At 45.0% G+C, this 7,671-nt stretch overlaps 1 protein-coding gene and 1 pseudogene across 2 annotated transcripts in view; one reads left to right on the top strand and one right to left on the bottom strand.

Moving 5' to 3' along the window:
- DCDC2 (doublecortin domain containing 2) overlaps positions 1-1,365 on the bottom strand; it is a 202,203-nt gene extending 200,838 nt beyond the window's left edge. The window contains exon 1 of one of the 2 annotated variants that reach the window (XM_008993891.4): positions 1,209-1,365. The gene's annotated coding sequence lies outside the window, so the exon portion shown is untranslated. The remainder of the gene's footprint in view (positions 1-1,208) is intronic. The other variant, XM_035294775.3, reaches the window with a different exon arrangement.
- A 5,595-nt stretch (positions 1,366-6,960) lies between these two features.
- LOC118153290 (U6 spliceosomal RNA) lies at positions 6,961-7,059 on the top strand (annotated as a pseudogene).
- The last annotated feature ends 612 nt before the right edge of the window (positions 7,060-7,671 follow it).

Raw genomic sequence — 7,671 nt, 5'->3', positions numbered from 1 at the left:
AGAAGGAGAGAGGAGGTCACATACACACACACACACACACACACACACACCGCCGAGTGAGGGCAGAAGGAGAGAGGAGGACACACACACACACACACACACACCGCCGAGTTAGGGCAGAAGGAGAGAGGAGGTCACATACACACACACACACACACACACACACCGCCGAGTGAGGGCAGAAAGGGCAGAAGGAGAGAGGAGGACACACACACACACACACACACACACCAATTTCTTACGTCATATCTGTGCTACTCTTTCCAAACAGCTTAATTTTTCTTTTCCCTCGTCTTGTATCCTTACCCCTCAATCTCCCGCTTGTTCCCAAATTCAAGCAATTAAGTTCCTGGCTGTACTTGCCCAGTTTTTTTGTTTTTGTTTCTGTTTTGCTGGAAAATAAATGTCTAAAGTACATTGAGAGAGAAGCAGTGCAAAGCCAGGCTCCGTGGCTTACACCTGCAAATTCCAGTATTTTGAGGGTCCGAGGCGGGAGGATTGACTGAGATCAAGAGTTATATACCAGCCTGGGAAACACTGGGGAACCACGTCTCTACAACGCGCCTGTGATCGCTTGAGGCCCGGAGTTTGAGACCAACCTGACCCGGTCTCTATAATTAAAAAATAAAATAAAAATAAAGTAGGTGGGCATGGTGTGCGCCTGTGGACCCTGCTATAGCTGACGCAGGAGGATCACTGGAGCTCAGGAGGTCGTGGCTGCAGTAAGCTATGATTTTGTCAGTGCACTCCAGCCTGGGAGAAACAGCAAGACCGTGTCTCAGCAAAAAAAAAAAAATTATGTATGTATGTGTATATATATGTATGAGTGTGTATATATAGAGAGAGAGGGGAGGCCCAGTAACTCATGTCTATAATCCCAGCAGTTTGGGAAACTGAGACAGGAGGCTCACTTGAGCCCAGGAGTTTGAGAGCAACCTGAGCAACACAGTAAGACCCCACGAAGGAAGGAAGGGAGGGAGGGAGGGAGGGAGGGAGGGAGGGAGGGAGGGATTTAAATGAATGAATGAATGAATGAGTAAGAAACAGAGCGAAGACTCTCGTGTCTAGGACCCCTACCCGCCTCCCCGCTGAGGAGCGCCGCCCGGCGGCGAAGTTCGAGTGCCTGTCTCCTGAGCACAGCAGGCAGCGCGCCAGCAGGGCCCTGGCTGGGGGGGCGGCCTGGAGGTGCCTTCCGCGGTGGTACCTACCGACGCTGGCGCGCTGGCGAGGGGAGGGGGCTCGGGCGCCGGCCGCGCGGGGTCGGGGAGGGCGGGGCGCAGTGGCTCGGGGGCACAGCGGGTACCTCTGCTGCGGCCGCGCGTGGCTCACGCCGTTCCTCCAGCTGCTGTCACCTCTGCGGGCCTCGCTCACCCCAGGGGAAAGGAGTTGTTATTTCCCGCCGTTTCCATAGAAACCGCAGCCTCGCGTGGGGAGCGAATCCGTGAACCAGGCCTGGCTTGCGCCTGGCGCCCTGGGATACGCTGACTGCGTCGGGCAGAGGCGCAAGAACAGGGTTTTGGGGGAAGAGAGAGAAACGGGTGACATTATCGTGCGCTCATTCAATAAATGGACGCCTCCTGTGTGCCAGGCTGTGCCAGAAGCTGGGGCCACGGCAGTGAAGAGGAAAACCTACAAAACACTGAGTGCCGACCCTGTGCCAAGCTTCACGCCAGGGCCGGATTTTTCACTGCCGCAAGAAGGCTGGAAAGGAAAGGCTTTTTCACTGACACGAGAAGGCTGAATGACCGCCTGTCCAACAGCCCACATCCGCCCTCTTTGTGTAGATTACCTGTGTCTGAGGAATAACGGGATAGGACTCGTGAGAATACTAAGAGCCCCAGTAAAAAGTCGCTTTGTCCAATCCAGTCTAGGACATACATATTGCGGGACCAGGAAAATGTTTAAAGAGTTGAAGTCTTGCAGCTCATCTCTGCCATGTTCCCTTCATTCCTCCTAAGACCTTTCTACCATGCAGCATGTCCAAATTTCATTGCTGGCGTTCCTAATTCATCATGTATGAATAAAAAGAATAACTGCCATTAACTGAACACTGTAACCGCGGACCAGGCATTATGTAACGCACTTTATGTAGATTATCTAATTACTATTCACAATCACCTTCAGAGGTAAAGATTACCTTTTCCTCAGATGAGGAAACCGAAGGGTAGAGAAGTCAAAGAAATTTACCTCAGGTCACAGACACAAGAGTTCAAACTCATTCACAGGTTCTAAGGATTAGAAAACAGAAGAGAGAAAGAGTTTAAACCCAGTTCTGTCTTATTCCACAGGCTCCATAATCACTGTCACGCCACGATGAAAAATGAATGTGTGGCACATTGCGATCTGGAGAGAAGCACTTTTTTTCCCTTGAGATCTCTGTTCTGAAGAAACATTTTTATTAAAGCCATACAATACATTGATGCCTTGAAAGTTAACAGTTCAAGCACAGGAACGAAAAATAAAACACCCACATGTTCTCATGTATAAGTAGGAGCTAAATGAGGAGAACTCATGGACACAAAGAAGGGAACAACAGACACTGAGGCCTATTTGAGGATGGAGGGAGGAAGGAGGGAGAGGAGCAGAAAAAATAACTCTTCGGTACTAGGCTTAGTGCCTGGGCGACGAAATAATCTGTACAACAAACCCCCATGACATGGGTTACCTATATAACAAGGCTGCACATGTACCCCTGAACCTACAATAAAAGTTAAAAAAAATTAACAAGTTTCAAAAGAAGGCCAAAGAACAATACAGGGAAGAAACAGACAAGGGAAATTTTATGAGCTGATGGTGGAGAATACACAGGTTGAGGGATGGATGGGGAAAATATCTGTGAAAATGTTACCGCATAGGTGGGTCAGACAGAGCACTTGTTATGTGGAATGGAAGGAAATCAATTAAGCAATGCCCTTCCCCAACATCCTTAAATTCCCTATCACCTAACTTAGCCCAGTGTCAAACAGGGATGTGGTGCCTCTTTTTCAAAAATTAAGAATGTAATGATAGCAACAGCAGAGCATTAAACCAAACATGAGGTGGGACCCTGTCGCCAGCCCACGAAGCTGCCCGCGTCAAGTCTATGCCTCCCACGGTGATATCTCTAGCCCAGATTTGTCTCCTGAGCTTAGATTCATTTATCCAAATGTCTCTCGGATATTACGTGATGATAACTGTTTCACTGCTGTTTCTTAGGAAGGAAGAGAAGGCCTTGATTCATAGCATTTGCCAGTCTCTGTAGTTTACTCCCAATATGGCCAATTTCTAGATACCAATCTAACATCACTAAAGGCAAGAAGGGTGCAGTAGCAAGCCGTTGTGTGGTGTTTCCACCATGCAGGCGCAGCAGACTTAAGTAACTTTAGAGCACAGACAGTACTCGAATGTAGACAGAGATGAGTTTCAAGTATCTATTATCCTTGTTTTCAATGTAATTCATTTAATTGTATATTTATAAAATTATTTTTATTTAATTGTATATACGTTTTTATTCAATTGTATGTACAATTATTTTTAATTGTATGTTTATACAATCATTTTTTATTTAATAGTGCTTATACAATTACTTTTTAACAATGCCCATGTTTACAGTTCCTGAGAATTTAATAATTGCTTCACACGGCAGTAAAGGCAGCTCCAAGCACATTATTCTGGACGGCTTCTCTAGACCATCTAAAAGGCAGCCTAGACTCAAAACGCCCACATTGATCTCAAGTTTTCCTCAAAATCACTTCCTGTCTCCACAAATGGACCCTCACCTACTCATTTGCTCAAAGCTAGAACATACACATGCCTCTTCCTCATAGAACACACTGAACTGTGGCAGGGAAACAACAAAAACAGTCCTATCTTTGCAGTCTCTCTCCCTGCTCCTGTTGCTGGCTGGATTGGTTTTGGAGCTCTTCTCTCTTGTGCAAAGTCTGAACACTGAGCAAAGAGAGATGGCTTCAAGCCAGAAAGGTTAGATAAACCCTGATCATGAAGAGCTGAGGTGGAACGAGGAGCAGAATGCTGGGGAATGAGGAGCTTCAGATGGATGAAAGGGAACATTTGAGAACACACATAGGAAGGGAGGGGAGGGAGGGGAGAGTTTTGTATTTTAGCTCCTTCCTAAGTATGCAAAAGGCATTGAGAATGAAAGAGACGGCCAAAGAAGGCACTTAAAGAACTTTTGCTGTGCATTAAAAATAATACCACCAGCAAGACACGGTGGCTCAAGCCTGTAATCCCAGCACTTTGGGAGGCTAAGGCAGGTGGATCTCTTGAAGCCAGCAGTTCGAGCCCAGTCTGGCCAATGTAGCAAAACCCCATCTCCACAAAAACGAAAAACAGAAAAAAATTATCTGGGCGTAGTGGCATGCACCTGTCATCCCAGCTACTCAGGAGACTGTGGTGAAAGAATCACCTGAGCTTGGGAAGTTGAGGCTGCAGTGAGCCATTATCATGCCACTACACTCCAGCCTGGGTGACAGAGTGAGACGCTGTCTCAAAAAAGAAAAAAGAAAAATAATAATACCACCAAGGCATTTGCTGTTTCCTCAAGAGCCTAAATCTCTGAAATGCTTTGAATTATATATTTCTGCTTAGACAGTATTTATGTTGATGTAATACTATGCTAAAACCAGACCACACTGCACCCTAGGTTTAAAGGGTGCTTCAACTAATCACCAAGTTCTATCAGTCCTACCTCTCAAATATTTATTAAATCCTTCACCTCATCACTGAGTTCTGTCAATTCTACCTCTCAAACGTGTATTAAACCCATCCTCTTATCTCCAAACCCATTTCCACTTTTTGAACTCGAGGCATTACCACCCCTGAAAGGCCCTGTCTCCAGTTTGCTTCCCTGTCGTCCACGCTCCACAGAACCGTCAGCCTGGAAGGGTACTGAAAACACAGGTCTATCCATTTCACTTTCACTTTCCAGCTTTCAATTCTTCAAATGTTCGTCATTTCTCTTACAGTGAAATCCAATATCAACTTCGATTACAGAGCCCTAAATATACTACTCTCGTGGCCTTCGTTTCTGTCTCTTCTCACAGATCTTCCTATGGTTCTCCGAAGTCAAGACTTGTACCATCGCTTCCTTTAAAACCCCTCTGGACGGCCCTTATTCCCCGTTGCCATTTACTTGGCTCCCTCCGACTCCCTCTATACAACAAGTCCCAACTTAAATGCAGTTGCCAGAAAATCTTTTTTACCCCACTCCCCAGATCAGGATAAGCCCCCAACGTAATACAAATATTTTCTTCATAGGTTTTATCGATGATAATTATAAATTTTTTTTTGAATTTTTAATTGCATTTTAGGTTTTGGGGTACATGTGAAGAACATGCAAGATAGTTGCATAGGTACACACGTGGCAGTGTGATTTGCTGCCTTCCTCCCCTTCACCTATATCTGGCGTTTCTCCCCATGCTATCTCTCCCCAACTCTCCATCCCCCGCTGTCCCTCCCCTATTCCCCCCAACAGACCGCAGTGTGTAGTGCATAATTATAAATTTTTAAATATTTATTTCATTATTTTTAAAAGATTGTATCTCACTATGTTGCCCAGGCTGGAGAGCAGTGGTTATTCACAGGCATGAGCATAACATACCGCAGCCTCGACTTCATAGGCTCAAGTGATCCTCCCACCTCAGCCTCCCAAGTAGGTAGCACTACAGGTGCACATCGCCATACGTGGCTATGCAATTACAAATCTTCAGGTAATTATATGTTTAATTATAACTGTATAATTACATGTTTAATCTTCGTGGAGTTAAATGTTTGTATGTATAAATTCCCTGAGGAAAAGGATTGTTTATTTTATTCATTAATGTTTTACTAGTGCCTCTTACAGAGGCTGGAGTATAGTAAGTACTAAATAATTATTTCCTGAATGAATAACTAAAAGGAAACTATATTAAGTTTAAAAATTAACTTAAAATTTAAAAAATTGGAAAACGTTCCTGAAGAAAGACGCATATTTTCAGATCAGCAAAAGGAAAAAACAGTCCTTGACAATTTTTTAAATTTTTTAAATCTTAAAGATATTTAAGACTAATTGCTGAGCTTCAGCAGAGAATACACAGCCACATACAGAGGTGTGCACCTACACAGGAAGCCAAGGTCTCTTACCCAGGTGTGCACCTACACAGGAAGCCAAGGTCTCTTACCCAGAATTGGGTTTTAATATCCTTTCAAGGCAGTAGAGATATGTATGAATTGTGGGACATATTCTGCTAGTTTTTCCTTAAAAAGTGTTGTCACCTTTACAATTGGTTTTCACATCAGCCTCAGAAAGAACAAGAACGTGAGTGCCTTGAGTCTGTTTCTTGGACCTACACATGGATAATGGAGACTTTCTGATAAGCCTCTAGTCAGGTGAATTCAATGAGTTCTGGTAATGGCTAACCTCTTCTTCATATCCATGTGCTAGGTGGCCTGCCCCAGTTGGCTACATTAATTGACTAATTCATTGCCCAATATTGACTGTAAGGGTTGCCATCCTTAACTCCTAACCATAACCAAATTCTGTCACTTCTATTTGCCTAATACACCTTAATCCTTCCTCTACTGCTCATCCTCACTGGCCCTCTAGGTTTAGAGCTTTGTTTGTTTATTTGATTGTTTGTTTTGAAACGGAGATTTGCTCTTTGTCACAGAGGCTGGAGTGCAGTGGCATGATCTTGGCTCACTGCAACCTCTGCCTCTGGGGTTCAAGCCATTCTCCTGCCTCAGCCTCCCAAGTAGCTGGGACTATAGGCGCACACCACCATGCCCGGCTAATTTTTGTATTTTTAGTAGAGATGGGGTCTCACCATGTTGGCCACGTTGGTCTCAAATCCTGACCTCAGGTGGTCCACTCACCTTGGTCTCCCTAAGTGCTGGGATTACAGGTGTGAGCCACTGCATGCAGCCGAAAAATGCTTGTTCTACATTGCCATGTAACTAAGGAGTTGAAAATAATAAAAAGGCTTGCTTTGGCAGCACATATACTAAAATTGGAATGATACAGATAAGATTAGCATAAGCTCCTGTGTAAGGATGACATGAAATGAAGCATTAAATTTTTTTTAAAAGAAAAGAATAATAAAAAGTCATAGTTTATTGTTGTTTTTGTTGTTTTGATACAGAGTCTCACTCTGTCACCCAGGATGGAAGGCGGTGGCATGATCTTGGCTCACTGCAACCTCCGCTTCCTGGGTTCAAGTCATTATCCCATCTCAGCCTCCCGAGTAGCTAGAATTACAGTTGTGCACCACCACACCCAGCTAGTGTTTGTATTTTTAATAGAGATAGGCTTTGACCATGTTGGCCAGGCTGGTCTCAAACTCCTGACCTCAGGTGATCCGCCTGCCTTAGCCTCCCAAAGTGCTGGGATTACAGCTATAAACCACCGCACCCAGCCAGAAGCAATCCTTTACTATTTCCTTTATTTCTTTTTTTTTTTGAGACGGAGTTTCGCTCTTGTTACCCAGGCTGGAGTGCAATGTCGCCATCTCGGCTCACCGCAACCTCCGCCTCCTGGGTTCAGGCAATTCTCCTGCCTCAGCCTCCTGAGTAGCTGGGGTTACAGGCACGCGCCACCGTGCCCAGCTAATTTTTTGTATTTTTAGTAGAGACAGGGTTTCACCATGTTGACCAGGGTGGTCTCAATCTCTTGACCTCGTGATCCACCCGTCTCAG

This window comes from Callithrix jacchus, chromosome 4 (genome assembly GCF_049354715.1).
Source record: "Callithrix jacchus isolate 240 chromosome 4, calJac240_pri, whole genome shotgun sequence".
Taxonomy (NCBI): Eukaryota; Metazoa; Chordata; class Mammalia; order Primates; family Cebidae; genus Callithrix; species Callithrix jacchus.
Note: the sequence above shows the minus strand (reverse complement) of the source record. Positions and strands in the feature narration are given on the sequence as shown.